Source organism: Gymnoscopelus microlampas (genome assembly GCF_963454915.1).
Source record: "Gymnoscopelus microlampas genome assembly, chromosome: 11".
Taxonomy (NCBI): Eukaryota; Metazoa; Chordata; class Actinopteri; order Myctophiformes; family Myctophidae; genus Gymnoscopelus; species Gymnoscopelus microlampas.
The window spans coordinates 19,840,351-19,857,850 of record NC_139948.1 but is presented as its reverse complement, the minus strand read 5'-3'; the positions used below and the strand labels follow the sequence as shown (position 1 = coordinate 19,857,850).

At 44.8% G+C, this 17,500-nt stretch overlaps 1 protein-coding gene across 1 annotated transcript in view; it reads left to right on the top strand.

Annotated features, from left to right (window-relative positions):
• The window catches only part of cacna1aa (calcium channel, voltage-dependent, P/Q type, alpha 1A subunit, a), a gene marked incomplete at both ends in the record, with an annotated part of 143,437 nt that overhangs the window by 16,082 nt on the left and 109,855 nt on the right, over nucleotides 1–17,500 (top strand).

Sequence of the window (17,500 nt, the reverse complement as noted above, 5' to 3'; positions counted from 1 at the left end):
AAATGCTTCCCTTCGAGAGATGAAGGACGGTGAGATCTTGTTTTAAAAAATGATTAATCAAAATTACGTTTTTTACGTCAGTGGCAGATTTGGTAATTGGAAAAAATTACGTTTTTTACGTCAGAGGCAGTGGATGAGTTAAGTCTGTCAATGCTCAGATTATGTTTTGATTGACATACAGTATATAGGCATGTCGCTATGACTCAGACATAACCGTAAACAAACCTGATATAGGCGAAGATATTTAGTGTTGCCCCATGGGAATACGGTCAACTAAGTGTGGAGTGTCTTTGTGTATAAATGTACAAATGTAACCAAAAGGACCCATTTGGTTCCATTTCTACACTAGAAGGAATGCGAGCACAGACGCCAGTCACAAAAAAAAACGGGTGCACGGCTCCAAAAGTACATAATTTAAGATATGATTGCCAGCCCTCATGTTCTGTCCTTTCGGGCACTACTTATTTTATTATAGAAGTAGGGGTTGTGTGTGCAACAAGGCAAACCCGGCTGCAAAGCCTTCCTCAGGAAGGCTTTGCCGAAACGCGTCCAGTTAGTCCTGTTGCCTACTTCCATTTCTACACTCTCAAAGTTGTAATTAACACAGAGGATTTTTTTTTCTTCGTTTGAGGTGTTCACGTGTTCACGTGTGTGTAAATTCTGAGTAATGGTTCAGTGGAACAGAGAGGCTGCAGCAGAACAAATGAGAAAACACCCCATCGTGTGTCTAGTGTTGTGAACAGATGGACCGCTTCAGATCAGATGAAACCTAATGGACATCATCTGAGGCTTGCTATTGATCTCCCAGCGTCAAATAGCCTTTTGTGTGAATAGAGGAGTTGTTGTACTCGTGTGTGTGTGTGTGTGCGTGTGTGCGCGCGTGTGTGTGTGTGTGTGTGTGCGTGTGTGTGCGCGCGTGCGTGCGTGCGTGCGTGCGTGCGTGCGTGCGTGCGTGCGTGCGTGCGTGTGTGTGTGTGTGTGTGAGTGAATGTGTCCCTGTGTGTGCTGCGTACTTTAATGTGTTGTTATTAGGGCACGCTTGATATATTTTGTGTGGAGCGTTCGTGTTTGGAGTGGGGGGTTGTGTGTGTGTGTGTGTGTGTGTGTGTGTGTGTGTGTGTGTGTGTGTGTGTGTGTGTGTGTGTGTGTGTGTGTGTGTGTGTGTGTGTGTGTGTGTGTGTGTGTGTGTGTGTGTGTGTGTGTGTGTGTGTGTAATTGAGTCTGAAATATATCCTGTCGGCAACGCATATGTTGTTAGCTGAGCAGAGGTGGGGAATGGTGAGGTCAATTGAGGAAGTATGGAATCTCTCTCTCTCCTGTCTGTCTGTCTGTCTGTCTGTCTGTCTGTCTGTCTGTCTGTCTGTCTGTCTGTCTGTCTGTCTGTCTGTCTGTCTGACCGATCACCATCAAACCTTTCATGTGTGCTACCAGTAATAATTTGAATTTGTTTGTAATCTGCCTCATTGTGGTGCTATACCAGCACACTTTACATTTGGTTTATGACTTTAGAACCGTAGGTCATCAAAATGCATTTGTCCCTGAACATGTTGGATCAGGACGCAACTCCCAATATAGGCTGCACATATTTTTGCCTAACTATATTTATGGCCAATTAGCATTTTCTGCAAAACACACTTTTTGCTTCCCCTCCTCCAGATTTTCTTCAACACTCACACAAATTGCTATACCCATAATCTCTGGGGTCATGTGATAGACATGTATCATACTGATTTGTCATTCTGAAAACATGATAAAGGTCACGAGACCGAGGCGTCAGTATCAAGGCATTAAAAAGAAGTGCAGAGGTGACACGTGTGCGAAAAGGATTTTTTTGATTATTCAGCCAACAAAAAATTAACATTTTCAGTAATGAACACACAGCTTACTTTTTGACAAACAAAATCAAAACTGCCCTGCAAATCTGGGATTGTTCCTTTAAGTCCTTGTTGAATGCAGCTTGTCAGCCATTTCTTTGATGTAGTGTGTAGATGCATGCCCTTGCGACATGTAAGGGAATTGAGCAATAGGCACAAAATCAATATGGTAACATGATGCTGCGCTGCAAACAGCGCATAAATCCTAAAAGAAATATTGCTCTCAATAGCTGCTGGCCACATCGCCTGCCTCCACTGCCTCGTCTTGTTCCCCATGTATCATTGTGTCGTATGACTGATTTATACTTGCTTGCGTGCTGTCGCACACCGCAAATTAGCTGATCTACAAGCTCATAACGCATTGCATCGTGGCGCATTGTGAGCTTGTAGGTCGGTACACGAAAAGTATAAATCAGGCTTTACTTGTTTGAGCTGCTCACAAATGAGCATAGTGAGTGAAATGTGTATTTTGCATCTAAGAATGGGAATTAACTGGATTTGATTGAAAATGTTATTTATTTATTGAAAAGATCATATCATACATCCCACCGTTGTGAAAAGACAGTCACAAAAAGTCACAATTAAAGCTTCCTGCCTTTGTTTACCCCTCCCCCGATTTTGTTTTTAACCGTCAGCAAAATCCTTTAATTGTAAGCTCTGTGCAGCTTCATGTATGATTGTGTGTGCAGCATGCTGTGTGTCACTCATAAGCTAGCAATATGCAGACCATGCAGAAAGCACACATTCACCTGGCTCAGCTGACCACATGGTGAAAGTGAATGCTGAGAACCTTGCAGCTAAACACTTACAGCTTTATCTGGAATAGACAGACAGACACAGCTTAAAGGTTCACACGCACGTATGCACGCACCGCACGCGCGTACGCACGCACGCAGGCACACACACACACACACACACACACACACACACACACACACACACACACACACACACACACACACACACACACACACACACACACACACACACACACACACACACACACACACACACACACACATCTGTATGTGTATATATACATATATATATAATTTATCTTTTTGAGCCGCTAATATTGAGACCCTGTACCACATAATCCCATGACATCTTGGAATTGTATTACCTAAAGGTTATTGGTTGGAAAACACAATGTGGCACAACATTGCCACCTTGCTGCACTCTTATTACATTTCTGTAACTTAGAAATGAGTGCGGACATTTGATATGGTAAACATGATATAATCTACAATCATCTCAGGTCATTTGATGATGTAAAATGGATTGTGCCTCCCTTTCATTTTGATACAGAAAAAACAATGCATCTTGGGGAATTTCAACAGTGTGTATTTGTGTGGGTCTGCGTGAATGCATGTGCATATGAGGGGTGCGCACACTAGGAATCTCTTCAGTCAGTTTTAATAGAATTTCTAATTAACCTGTGGGCCACCGTCATTAGTGTGTGTGTGTGTGTGTGTGTGTGTGTGCGTGTGCGTGTGTGTGTGTGTGTGTGCGTATGTGTGTGTGTGTGTGTGTGTGTGTGTGTGTGTGTGTGTCCGTCCTTGCAAGAGTACTGGCGTACAGGTGCAGAGAGGCCGGCTTGGAACTTGAAGGTTCCGGATTCGATTCTTAGTTCCTGGCTTTGTGACAGTGTCCTTGAGCGAGCAAATGCTCCTGAGGAGCGTGTGAATGTGTGTGTGAATGTAGAGTAGAGTAGGCACTTATTTGTATCCCTTTTAGGGTTAGGGTTTTCATTCCTCCCACTGCTTGCCACCGCTGTTGTACCCTACTGGCTCACCTGCCAGCGCCTCTGGCCTACTCCTTCAGTTCAACACTCCAGGCGCCGTCCCACCCCATAGGAGTACGTGCTGCGACAAAGATCACCCTCCCCGCCGGGCTTCCCTCTTCCGAACACGGGCAGTTGTGTTCATATTAGATGCTCGTCCAGTAGTGCACTGGGGGTGGAAACCCGTAGACTTTGCGGTGGTGGGCTGTTACTTGACCCCCTGCGCCACCCTAGTGCTCTCCCTCTCTCTTTCTGGCCCTATTGCTTACTGCAAGCTTACTGTAAATAACTCTGGATTAAGAGCGTCTGCTAAATGCCTAAATTGTAAAAAGTAAATTGTCTATAGTCCCTTTTATACAGAGATCCTGACAATATTAAAAAAAAAGTGGTTGTGTGTTACAAAAAAATTGAATCGTAACATATTGAATACTTATATTTACAATGGCAGATTCTTGCGGGCAACATGTTTGTGTGATCAGAAATATGCTGGAGGAGAAATTGAAGAGAAACTGGTAGTGGTTTGATGCAGAAATGTGAGCAGACCTTAGATGTCACGCCCCTGTAGAAAAGGGGATCATGTTTGTTTCATTGTTCTGCTTTTCCTTCCTCCTTGTACCCCCCTGAACCCACCCTTCGAACCCCATAACACACCTTCTCAGCTTTGCATTTTTGCTCCATTGAATAATTCAATGGTAGGCTGTTTTCAGTATTTTTCTATGTGCATGTGCGTGTAGGTGTGTGTATGGGGGAGCGACATGGGGAAGAGCTATTTTGGGGATGTGGAGTGTGTGTACAGAGAGAGAGAGCGAGAGAGAGAGAGACAGAGATGGACTGACAACCTTTTGGACTGACAACTTTTTATAGTTATGTTCTTTAATCACATGCTATGGGTCCCTTTTGTTTCATTTGTACATTCTTGTGAGTTAAAGTAACACTTAGATTTTACTGTGTGGTACCAGACCAGACCTGCAGGATGCCTGCATTCTATCTGCACCTTCATCTTTGGGTTTTCAGGCAGTGCAGGGGTGAAAGACTCAACTATCGCTGCAAGAGTGTAGAAATGTTGAAGAAATGGCTGCTGAAGTAGCGCTGAAACGCGACGGTGAAGCGTAAATGTTCTGTGCTGGCTCGTTACCTCGGCTTGCTCCTCCTTGAGCAACATCACTAACCACAGACACAGCACACAGACAGGTGATAGTGAGGCAGTTCAAAATGAAGAGAATAATCGATAGTTTTACACTACTGGTGTACGCCGTTAACGTTACACCAGTAGTGCGAGCGCCATCATAAGCCACAGTTGCTGTGCAACCATGCGGAATCCACAGTTGATAACATTAAAGTTTATTACCCACGTTCAGAGATGCAAACCCCCTGTTCAACAGAGCCCCTCCTTCTCCCACTCACTCACAGTAGTCTACGTCTGCGCTGCTCTTATCTTCTCCGCTCGTCAACACTTGAAAATGGTTTGGAGCGCGACACTAACGGTGATGCTTGCATATGACAAGAGCCTCCGTGATCGGGTTTGATTGGAAAAGAACGTTAATTCACATTCATCAGTGAGTTTGCGGGAGCACTGCAAGCTTAGCACGTTCATCAAGTCGTGCGAAACTAAGCATTTGACTTTGTCAGCGGACTTTTTTAATAGCTTATAATCATGAAGCATTGTAGAACTCACCAGAAATGTGTTGTAGACAGTAATCAATCATCATAAGAGGATCCTTAGGGGATCAATAGAGTTCATCTTTATCTTATGTTAATAATAATAATATGAAAAAATAATTGAATTGCGTTGCGATGCATTGTGAGCTTGTGGATCAGCTCTTTTCTGCAATTGTTCACTCCAGAATATAGGGATGAAAAGGTTCAAGTGGTTAAAAATGTTCAAAAATGGCGAAAGGGCCTTTCTGTGTGGAATTTGCATGTTCTCCCCGTGTCCCCTAGGGTAGGTACCCTCACAAAAAACATGCAGTAATCCTGGTCTCTATACTGCCTGATGGAGGGGAAAGGAACTGGTTGGAATAACGTATTCCTTCCACGCACTACGTCCTATCGGGGAAACGTCCCCCTGTCAGGTGATAAGAAGCGGCTTGCTAGCTCTTCATGCATTGAAGGAGGCATGAGCTCAGTTCTGGGCCCTCCCTAGGCTGGCAGAGGGAGAGTAGCGCCCAGGATTAGGCAATTGGCACTGGGTGAAAAAATGGGTTACAAAATCGTGGGATAAAGATTTAAGGGGGGAAAAAAGTTCAAAAATAGAAGATCTACAAACTAAAAATAAAGAACTAAAAATAAATTCTGGGCAATGACTTGCCCAGAATAGGGACACCATAAGGCACCATGTTTGGCAAACACAGTGAAACACCCAACTAATGGGTCCCTCTTTCTCCTGAATCTCCTGTATTCTTTATGAGTTAGAACAATTGGGAATTAGTTTGAACATGGGGCCTCAAAAAGCCCATTCATTTTTATCGAGTCTGCATTTCTGAAGGAATAGAGACGAGGAAAATGAAACCGTTATTTGGACTGTCCTCTAGTATCACTGTGTGCTGCATAATGTAACAGGACAGAGAGAGAGAGGGAGACAGAGAGGGAGACAGAGAGAGAGAGAGAGAGAGGGAGAGAGCTAGTGACAGAGAGGAAGGGAGTAGGGGGGCAGAGATGTGAATAAATTGATAAAGAAAGGAGTGGGGGATTGAAGGTTATGTTCTCACGGGTGCTTTTTATTTTTTTTTCACATCAATTTGAGTTGTTACTGTTTATCTTTGGAGAAGCCAGGCTTGCAGGGATCATCTAAGGCAAACCTTTCTATACCAGGGACCAGCTTTATGGGGGATATTTTTCGTTTGCGACCCTGCACTTGATTTATAGTGAAATAAAGCGTATTTAAAAAATAAAGCATAGTTGGTAGCTTTGAATAGGAACATTTATTAGAAAATGCATATACAATTCTCTGATTCCTGCTGATATTGTGTCTCATCAACCTAGTAAGCTGGAAAAGTGTTTCTGTATACATTTGTAAATAGAAGCATATAGCCTATATCTGTATTTAGCAGGTCATTTGCTTCTTACAGCTTGCACCGCCTGTTTGCATAGACACACTCACACTCACATACTCAAGCACGATATGCTAATATATAGGATGTACACGTGTATACATATATGTATACACATATGTGCTCATCGGATTGAAATTCACACACGCGCGCGCACACACACACACACACACACACACACACACACACACACACACACACACACACACACACACACACACACACACACACACACACACACACACACCCCCACCCACCCACACACACACACACACACACACACACACACACACACACACACACACACACACACACACACACACACACACACACACACACACACACACACACACACACACACAATTATGCCCACACTAGTGTCCATAAGCAAGCGGGCAAGGTTATATTATATATTCCCCTGTTATTATTAGCGTTGCCCTTGTTCAAATGACATTATACAACAGGTAGTTCCCACCAAGCAATCTGATTGGTTGAAATAGCTTTCTAGCCGTGCTTCAAACCAGCATCATAGCACGGGCCGAATCACATTAATAAATCACTCCGCAGTGCAGTCCAGTCCGCACCTGATTAGACCATTATATGGCACAGCTGTGCTGTGAAGTCACTCTGTCCCACGGTAGGAAAACAAACAGACAGTAGCCTGACCCACCGCCGCCACCGGAGAACAAACAGCTATGCAAAATGGACTATGTTGTTAATTTGGTGGATTTACGTTGATCAATGGTTAGAAGGTTATAAATATCCTCCTGTGTAAAGTAAAATGACTCCCATTTCGTTAACAGTCCAGTAGGCTATATGCTCCGTCGTACGACCGTGTCACGCGGCCAAAATAGCCGATCTACAAGTTCACAACGCGTCGCCATCGTGACGCGTTGTCAGCTTGTAGATCAGTTATTTTGGCCGCGTGACACGGTCGTACGACGGAGCATATAGCCTACTGGAATTCATTCCACTGCGCAAGCATTGATAGCTCAGCTGTGTTGATGAGACGGCGCCTCAAACTCAAAGCACTGCTACAGGGACTATTTAATGTCTCTCAGTCAAAAACTCTTCTCTTTACAGGGAAACGGACAATAGCGAAACATTTTTATTATTAATTGCCCCACAATATGAATACATTTGGATGTGTTTTGTTGGTAACTGTTGTATAATCGCAATATTACACTCGAGGGTGTGCTTTACCTTACATTATTGGCACTTCAGTGATGCTGGCGGAACTCGGCTGGCGCCTCGTTCCTGACCGCATCACTGTCGTGCCAATAATGACGGTAAAGCACACCCTCTCGTGTAATATTGCTTAATTGTACACCATCCCGCATGAGACCGACTACACTGTGTATGTTAGTTTTCAGTCATTACAAAACTGCAGCCTGCCACTCCCCAATGTAGTCGTGCAACTTCATAATATGATTGTTGTGGCTTCTGCACCGGTACCAGTACCTAATTTCGACAAGCTCTGAATCAAGGACTGAACTCACTGACTCATTCACTACTCTCTAGTTCCTAGGGAGTTCTATGTAGAAGACTATATTGTGAACTCATCAGCAAAATAGAAAAGAAAAAAACTATTTCACACACTACAAAGGTATCCGCTAATGATGTCACTGCTGACGCACATGCTAGATCAATGTTGGCATTTTTCTGTCGCAGTGCATGATGGTATGTAGGATTTGCGATAGTGACCATCGGTTGTTCCGTAGCTTTCACGATGCATTGTGGGTTAAATTAGTCCCTGGTGTAGGGTATAATAATGATCACTATACATCCGTACACCACAACAAAATGGCGTAATCACGGTATGGTGTACTATATAGTGAGTAGGGAGTGATTTCGGACAGGAGTCCAGCCCAGGAGTTTGAGGTTATGTAATCTCATACCTGCCCACACAGGTCCTTACCTGGACCTTAACCACACCAAATCCATACTTAAACCTTACCATCTCTAACCTAATTTGCCTAATTCCTATACACCATAAACCATTTGAACACTGTACATGATCTTAGGTCTGCTCTACTCGCCATAATGCCTTGTACTACACAAGGCCTTATGCCATAAGGCCTTGTGTAGTACAAGGCATTATGGCGAGTAGAGCAGCGTCAGGATAGGCGAGCAGAGCAGTGGCGTCTTATCTTCTCAGCAGTGGCGTGGTATCTCTGTGTCTCCTCAGCTTTCAGGTGAATGAAATGGTGTTACCTGAGACTCTATTTATGCTATGTTTGACGACGTAAGAGAGGCCATGGTCATGGTCCTCTGTATGCTATTGACCTTGGCCGTGGCTTCACCTTGGCCATTGGCCCATTGTTCTCCCAGAACCAGTTTGTCCAGTAGGCTATTCAGACCTCCAGGCAGCCTCACAGTAAGGAACTGCTGGGCGCTGGCGTTTGCCTTTAGCGCTGCTTTTTTTTTCTCTCTCGTTTTTTTCCCATTACAGGTAGTATTAAATCGTGTTTTCTCAAATCACCTCGCGGGCCAGATTTGACGACGTCGCGGGCCAAAAATGGCCCGCAAAACACCAGTTTGCCACCCCTGCCTTATGGCGAGTGCAAGGAATGCAGCTATGCTGATGGGGTGCTGATTTGTTATTGTTCACCAGGTTCACGTTGGTGTGTCAGCCAGAACAACACTTTAGGAGCCCTTATTCCAGATATTAAAGAAGAGGACAGAGAGAGGCTTGATGCTGGGTTTTCTCCTTTTACTTTCTCCTTTGCAGTCACAGACATGGAGTAACAGTTTCACAATACACATTTGTGTGTGGTTTTATGGAAATGAAAAAAATAAGACAAACATAAGTGCACTAAATATTAAGTACAATGTACCAATAGTTACACATATCAAACCAGTCAAATGTCATCTAGCTGGAGAGATACATTACCAAATATTACATATTTCACAGTTCAGTTTAAATGCTTAGAATACATCCAAACACAACCATTAATGTAAACTGTCATAAACCAACTGTGACTAGAATTGTGCTATAGCTTGGATTAGGTAATGATGCATCAGCATGACTTGACAAAACAAACATTCAAATGCAGTAAAGTTACTGGATAACCATTAAGGACTGTGAGAGAACTTGACAGTGCATACATTAGCCCAGCTATATTCATCTCTGAATGTCAGCCATTACTGACGGGCATGGAACTAAGACATAGCTAATAGATAGCAACAGGTATTAGCTTAGCTCTTTACAAACTTCATGAACATGTGTCACTTACATATATATAATGACATCAACAATAGACTTACATGGTCATTGACGCACACAAGACACTAGTTTGGAGCAGGCTCGAACAAACTGAATTAACGTCTTAATTGATGACTGAATACTTTGAATCGACACTAGTAACGTCCCTGAGAATGTCTCTGGCTTAGAGAATTCTCTCACTGAGATCCCGTGAGAGGTAACAGTCACAGGATTTGACGCGCTCTTTCAGAATAAAGGCGCTGGATACTTTTAGCTTGGCAAAAAGTGTCAACAGTCAGACCTCTAAATATGCAATATCAGAATGGCAACAAAAATAACACATGGGATTAAATGCTTAAACCTATAACTTAGGGGCCTTTTCTACACCTTGTGAGTATGATACTCGTTTCAGGAGGAAAAAGTTTGATGCTGATGATCGGTCCAGCGATGTTCGCCGTTAACTGTACACAGATGGACACGCGGTCAGGGGCAAAAACATAATCTCTGCTGTCCCGGCTTGTCGGTCTGGTGGAGGTAACTATACCTGAAATGATTAAAAGTGAATACCTGCAGGTTTTGTGTGTTTGCTCTCGCCCGCCTTGAGCTTCATACGCTGAATCATTGAGACACAAAACCAACGGAAAATCAATCGATCCCAGGAAAAGGAACAAAACAACAACAACCAAAAAAACACTGCCCATCATGAAACAGTAATTGGGGGCCCAGACCTGGAACAGTCATTGTAGCATACTGTAGCAAAGTGCAATGAATCAGAGATTTGCAATGATGCTGGTTTAGATAGCGAGCGTGCCCGGAATTAGAATGAGTAGGCCTATACTATCCATGGCTTCCAGGCATGCTTGGTTTTATTAATAGGAAGACTGGCGCTTCGTCAAAGGGAGCAGCTGGTCTGAGCTACATTGGCGCATTAGTGTAGTGTAGGGTACTGTAGTGTGGTGTTGTCAAACTCAGTGTGTGTGTGTGTGTGTGTGTGTGTGTGTGTGTGTGTGTGTGTGTGTGTGTGTGTGTGTGTGTGTGTGTGTGTGTGTGTGTGTGTGTGTGTGTGTGTGTGTGTGTGTGTGTGTGTGTGTGTGTGTGTGTGTGTGTGCGTGCGTGCGTGCGTGCGTGCGTGCGTGCGTGTGTATGCCAAGGTGTCAGTGTGTGTTTGTGTGTATGCCAAGGTGTCTGTGTGTGTGTGTGTGCGCGCGCGCCAAGGTGTCAGTGTGTGTTTGTGTGTATGCCAAGGTGTGTGTGTGTGTGTGTGTGTGTGTGTATGTGTGTGTGTATGTGTGTGTGAGAGATAGAGTGTGAGTGTGTGTGTGTGTGTGTGTGTGTGTGTGTGTGTGTGTGTGTGTGTGTGTGTGTGTGTGTGTGTGTGTGTGTGTGTGTGTGTGTGTGTGTGTGTGTGTGTGCGTGCGTGCGTGCGTGCGTGCGTGTGTATGCCAAGGTGTCAGTGTGTGTTTGTGTGTATGCCAATGTGTCTGTGTGTGTGTGTGTGCGCGCGCGCGCCAAGGTGTCAGTGTGTGTTTGTGTGTATGCCAAGGTGTGTGTGTGTGTGTGTGTGTGTGTATGTGTGTGTGTATGTGTGTGTGAGAGATAGAGTGTGAGTGTGTGTGTGTGTGTGTGTGTGTGTGTGTGTGTGTGTGTGTGTGTGTACATGCATGGAGGTGCCAACAGTGCTGTTGGAGAGGAAGGGGGCTATTAGCCATGTGTGTGATCAGAAGGTTTGTGCGGCGCTGGACCGTACCGTACGGAAAGGAAGCATGACACTTTCACAGTCATATGAACACTATGTGTACTACCACTAACCTACTTTCAAAGTACTGTAGCCTGCTCACTGTCTGCTAAAAAGAAAATACTTTAATCTTCCTCGCTCATCCCCTCTCCTCACCCTCCAGCTCCTTATCTTCATCCTTCTCTCACACTTCTCTCCTTACCTCCCCCCTCCCCCTTTCGTCTCGTATTTGCTCTGTCATTTTCTCTTTCATTTAGTTTGTCCATATTTTTTTCTCCGTTCGACCATTCATTTTCTCCCTCTCTCCCTCAAATTCTCCGTTGTACTCTGCCAGCATCACTAGCTGTCTGCTGACAGTGCAGCGCTCTCTCTCTCTCTCTTTCTTTCTCTCTCTCTCTCTCTCGCTCCCTCTCTCTTTCACACTGTCTCTCCCTCTCTCTCTTTCTCCCTCCCCCTTCTTTCTATTCCATGCATGATATTGAAGGGGGATGACATGATAGAGTAGGCTGAGGAATGATTGATGGGTGGGCTCACTGAGGGAAAGGTGGATTGAGGAGAAAAGCGAAAGACAGATTGGCAGGAGAGAGAGAGAGAGAGAGAGAGAGAGAGAGAGAGAGAGAGAGAGAGAGAGAGAGAGAGAGAGAGAGAGAGAGAGAGAGAGAGAGAGAGAGAGAGAGAGAGAGAGAGAGAGAGAGAGAGAGAGAGAGAGAGAGAGAGAGAGAGAGAGAGAGAGAGAGAGATGAGGCGTAAGGTGAGGAGGAAGGACATGAGGAAGTATAGGAGAGAGAAATAGTGTGTGTGTGCGTGTTTGTGTGTATGTGTGTGCGTGTGCGTGCGTGCGTGAGTATGCATTCAGGAACTGCTGGATCAGAATGCCAGACAGATGGACAATAGCCGGGAATTAAATTAAAAAAGGTAGAAATGCAGAGAGAGAGAGAGAGAGAGGAAAACTGTCAGGACATTGTGAGCCGTTGATGGACAAGGTTAAGTAGAGGGTAGTGGACTGTGTGTGCGTGTGTGCGTGCGTGCGTGCGTGCTTGCGTGTGTGTGTGTGTGCATACTGTAATGGAGGACAGGAGTAGGTCATAGGCTGAGATGTCTGGCCAAAAGAGTGGAGGTAAGGTAAAGTGGAGGGAGCCTGTCCAAAACACACACATTCGCACATCAAAATACACGCAGAAAATGCAGCAACCATACTATAGGAGAGCGACGACATACATTATTTTGTTTATCTTTAGTCCAAATTCATTACCTGACATAGTGACATTCCTGAATAATTGAGCTAGCATTAGCAAAACAAAAACTGCACGGTTAGTAATTCACAAATAGTTGCAGTTCATAAGTAAATCAATAATTTCTCCAACGACTATTTACAGCTTGTAATTTTTCAAATCAAGCCACACTCACCTGATTCGGATGCTATCAATGCATTGAATGGGACATTATCACCTTTTATTAGACCATTGAATGGGCGAAGTAGGCGACCTACTTACCTACCCGCGATTTATCAGACCATTCATTGGGTGTTATCAAGACATACTGACCTACCAACGGAGATGACTTAAATAGTTCAGTTTCGGTTTTGGTTTTGGTTGTTTTGGTTTCGGACCATGACGGAGGCGCGCAGTCTCAGGCGAGCTGGAGCCCCGCGAAGGACCACCGAGGGAGCTAAAGCGACCGAGTTGCCGTCCTGAGCGGTGCGACGCTCGCCTGAGCCTACTCAGCGCCGTTGGAGTTATGTACCTATAGGCACAGAATCGTAAATATTGTTGTGGGGACTGCTCCGCCTCCAAAGTAGGTCAGTAGCTCCTGATTACGCCCAATGAATGGTCTGACAAATCGCGGGTAGGTCCGTGTATCGCCTACTCGTCACCTACTCGCCCATTCAATGGTCTGATAAAACGTGATAATCTCCCATTCAATGCATTGATAGCATTCGAAGCCGGTGCCACACTATATAACCACTTGAACCTTAGCGTCCCTATGCTGGTTATGTAATTATAGGCGAACATTCAGCGACAAAAAGGAGAACATTCGGCGAAATTAGATTGGCTATTTTCAGTGAAGAGATTTGGTGCAGAGGGGAAAAAAAGGCGGGGGCCAATACACTCCTGGGGGACCCTGGTCAACGAAGTAATAGCATAAATAGCAAAACAAAGAGACAGAGAGGAAGACAGAGAGAGAGAGAGAGAGAGAGAGAGAGGGATAGAGAGTATAGAAAGACATACAGTACTGCAGGAACAAACCCACGGTCACCCCCCCCCTCACTCTCTCTTTCTCTCCCCCTATCTTCCCGTGCTTTTAAATTTGTCATCCAACTATATATAGCCATTGAGGAAGGAGGAAGAAGCAATTTATAATTAAAGGTTTTTGGCAGAGAGAAAAAGTGTGAGTCATTTATTCATACAGTGTGTGTGTGTGTGTGTGTGTGTGTGTGTGTGTGTGTGTGTGTGTGTGTGTGTGTGTGTGTGTGTGTGTGTGTGTGTGTGTGTGCGCGTATGCGTACGCGCGTGTTTGTGTGTGGCACCTTGAATATTGCTGGGAGGAGATATAGGACGCAGCACAAAGTAGGGAGTGAATGAGCATACACGGACACTGATACACAAGGATAGCCATCTACACACACGCACGCAGTTGCACGCACACGCATACAAACACACACACACACACACACACACACACACACACACACACACACACACATGCACACACACACATACACACGCAGAGTACAGTGGGAACAAATTGTGCGGCACCTTGAAACATAACACAGGGACAAAATGTGCTGAGATCACGCACACACGCACGCACGCACGCACGCACGCACGCACGCACACAAAGACATCAAAGACATAGGTCTACACTGTCCCCGGGAGAAGCCTCTCTGGTCTTTCATGTGCCATTGGGAACGATAGTCCATACTGTAGTACAAAGGACACACACACACACACACACACACACACACACACACACACACACACACACACACACACACACACACACACACACACACACACACAGAAAGATTGCTGGGGGGCAGGCGGGCTAATTGAGTTGTGCCCTGGGTGTTCTAGTAATATGTGCTGAGGGCTAAGAGTCGTCACAATGCTCATATGGACACAAGCACACACACACACACACACACACACACACACACACACACACACACACACACACACACACACACACACACACACACACACACACACACACATTTTTCATACAAATGTATGCAAGGCAGACCAGTATGCATTCGGAATGACAAAAGGAACATGCGAACACGCACCTTCAGTAAATTCACACAATTCATTCATACACACACACGCACGCACACACACACACACACACACACACACACACACACACACACACACACACACACACACACACACACACACACACACACACACACACACACACACACACACACACACCCAGTGGAGGCTGCAGGGTGAGTGGTAGAACAACGTATAATATAATAGAAGATTTAATGATACACAGTGGTGGACAGTAACTAAGTACATTTACTTGAGTGAAGTAATTATGATTATTTAAATTTGTTTCCAACGCACATGACTTTCACTCCATTACACTGTAATTAAACATACAAAAACCCAAACATACAAAAACATATTATGAATTAACCGCTTCAGCCCTATTTCAACTAGGGCTTGAGTCTAGTCTAGTTCACTAAAGGAGAGATCAAGTTGATGCGAAATGTTTTATTGTAATGTTTTCACCAGGTGATCACAAGTAATGTCACACACTCGATTCCTCCCCTCCTCAGAGCCCCCACCTCCTGTCTCCTCCTTCATCTCCTTCACAGATTTGTAGTCTCTCTCTCTCTCGTTCCCCATCTCTCCATCCTTCTACTGTAACTCTCCACTCTTTGAAATGCAACTGTTTATCATGTGACCTTAACGAGACGGGATAATTGATGTTGGAGGACACCACCAGAGAGAGAGAGAGAGAGAGAGAGAGAGAGAGAGAGAGAGGGAGAGGGGGGGAGTATGACAAATGCTGTGAGATATACAATGAGATATTCCCCAGTGAAATATTCTCTCTCTCTCTCTCTCTCTCTCTCTCTCTCTCTCTCTCTCTCTCTCTCTCTCTCTCTCTCTCTCTCTCTCCCCCTCCCTCCCTCCCTCCCTCCCTCTCTCTCTCTCTCTCTGTAGCTGCAAGCCTTTATTTACATGGAAGCAAATGGTGGTGACACATTAAATCATACCCAGGCCCCTTCCACATGATTGCCTACAGTCCTGTGTGTGTGTGTGTGTGTGTGTGTGTGTGTGTGTGTGTGTGTGTGTGTGTGTGTGTGTGTGTGTGTGTGTGTGTGTGTGTGTGTGTGTGTGTGTGTGTGTGTGTGTGTGTGTGTGTGTGTGTGTTAACAGGCAGTGCTGGCAGAAAGCTATTCATGATGGGGCCCATTAAGCCTGATTTATACTTCGTCATGGTGTACATGCCAAAAATAGTCGATCTACAAGCTCACAACGCATCGCGACGCGTTGTTAGCTTTTAGATCTGTATATTTTTGGCATAGGATACTGTCGTACAACAAGTATAATTAAGCATTAGAGCTCATATGCTCGGCAGTCAGTTCCGGGCTGTATAAACGTGTGATCTGTACATATGAGTTGTGGGTAGGGTTGGGATCCAGAACCGGCATTGGTTCCATCACATTTGGAACCGTTTCCGGAACCGGTTTTATCACACCGACAGAGCTGGTACAGTATGTGGACTTCATGTGTGCGATACAATTACAATCAACCCTGTCTCACTCCCCAAAAGGCACGACGTTTGGTCACTATCGTGACCAAACGTCAACATATGATGTAGACTTTTCGGGACTTCCGCATTACAGCAACTCAGTGTTTTTGACGATCCGACCAAAAAACGATTAAAACGTCGGAGGCGCGCCGTCTCAAGCGGACTTGAGCCACGGGAGGCACCGCGAAGTCCGCTTTGAGCCGACTCAGCGCCGTCTAAGTTGTGTCACAATAGGCACAGAATTGTAAATCATATATTCCCCGAAAGTCATATTGTGACTTTTTTTGCCCCCTCTTCACGTTGCATGTTGACGTTTGGTCAAAAATCTTCCCAAAAAGTCAAAATACGACTTTTTTTGTGTGAGACAGCGTTGTTAAAATACAGGTACCAAGCTGCTTTGGTGAATATTGTCATTTTCTTACACAAGCTTTTTGAGCAGCATCTTTTTTTTCTCCTTTCTTTTGTTTCTTTATTTTTACCCCTGGTTTTCTCCTAATCTAGTCATTATGCCAATTGATTCTTCCCCACACACATTCCTATGTGTTGTCACTGCTGTTGTATTCTACTGACTCACCTGCCAGTGAGGAGCCCCCACTGGGAGGACGTAGAACCTTCGTCCTATTCCTCTCACCCAACGCTCCCTGCTGACAGGCGGCGCCCCCAGCCCGTAATATGCAGTGACAAATATCACCCTCCTCGCCCGGCTTGTATATAGACTTGTAGATCGTAGTTTGGGTCCTGGGGGAGACATCAAATTTATCTTTTGGGTCTTGAGCTATAACATTTGGGAACCACGGCATTAGGGTCGTGATTGCAGTTAACACATTCATTGCCAGGTATTAATTCATTCATTCATCCGCCACCACCAGCAGTTTGACCTTGTTTTGAGTATTTATCAACCTGGATATAAACAAACGATGTCTCGGTGGAAAGACAAGTCTCTCTTCTTTCCACCGTAAAAAAAAGCATTGTTACCGCAATTGTCTGTTCTGTTGTTATCGGCAGGTGAATATATAGCTAGTTTTCACCAAAAATGCAATCTGGGAAAAGAAATCAGAGATAAATGTATTTTTTATAAATCTGATA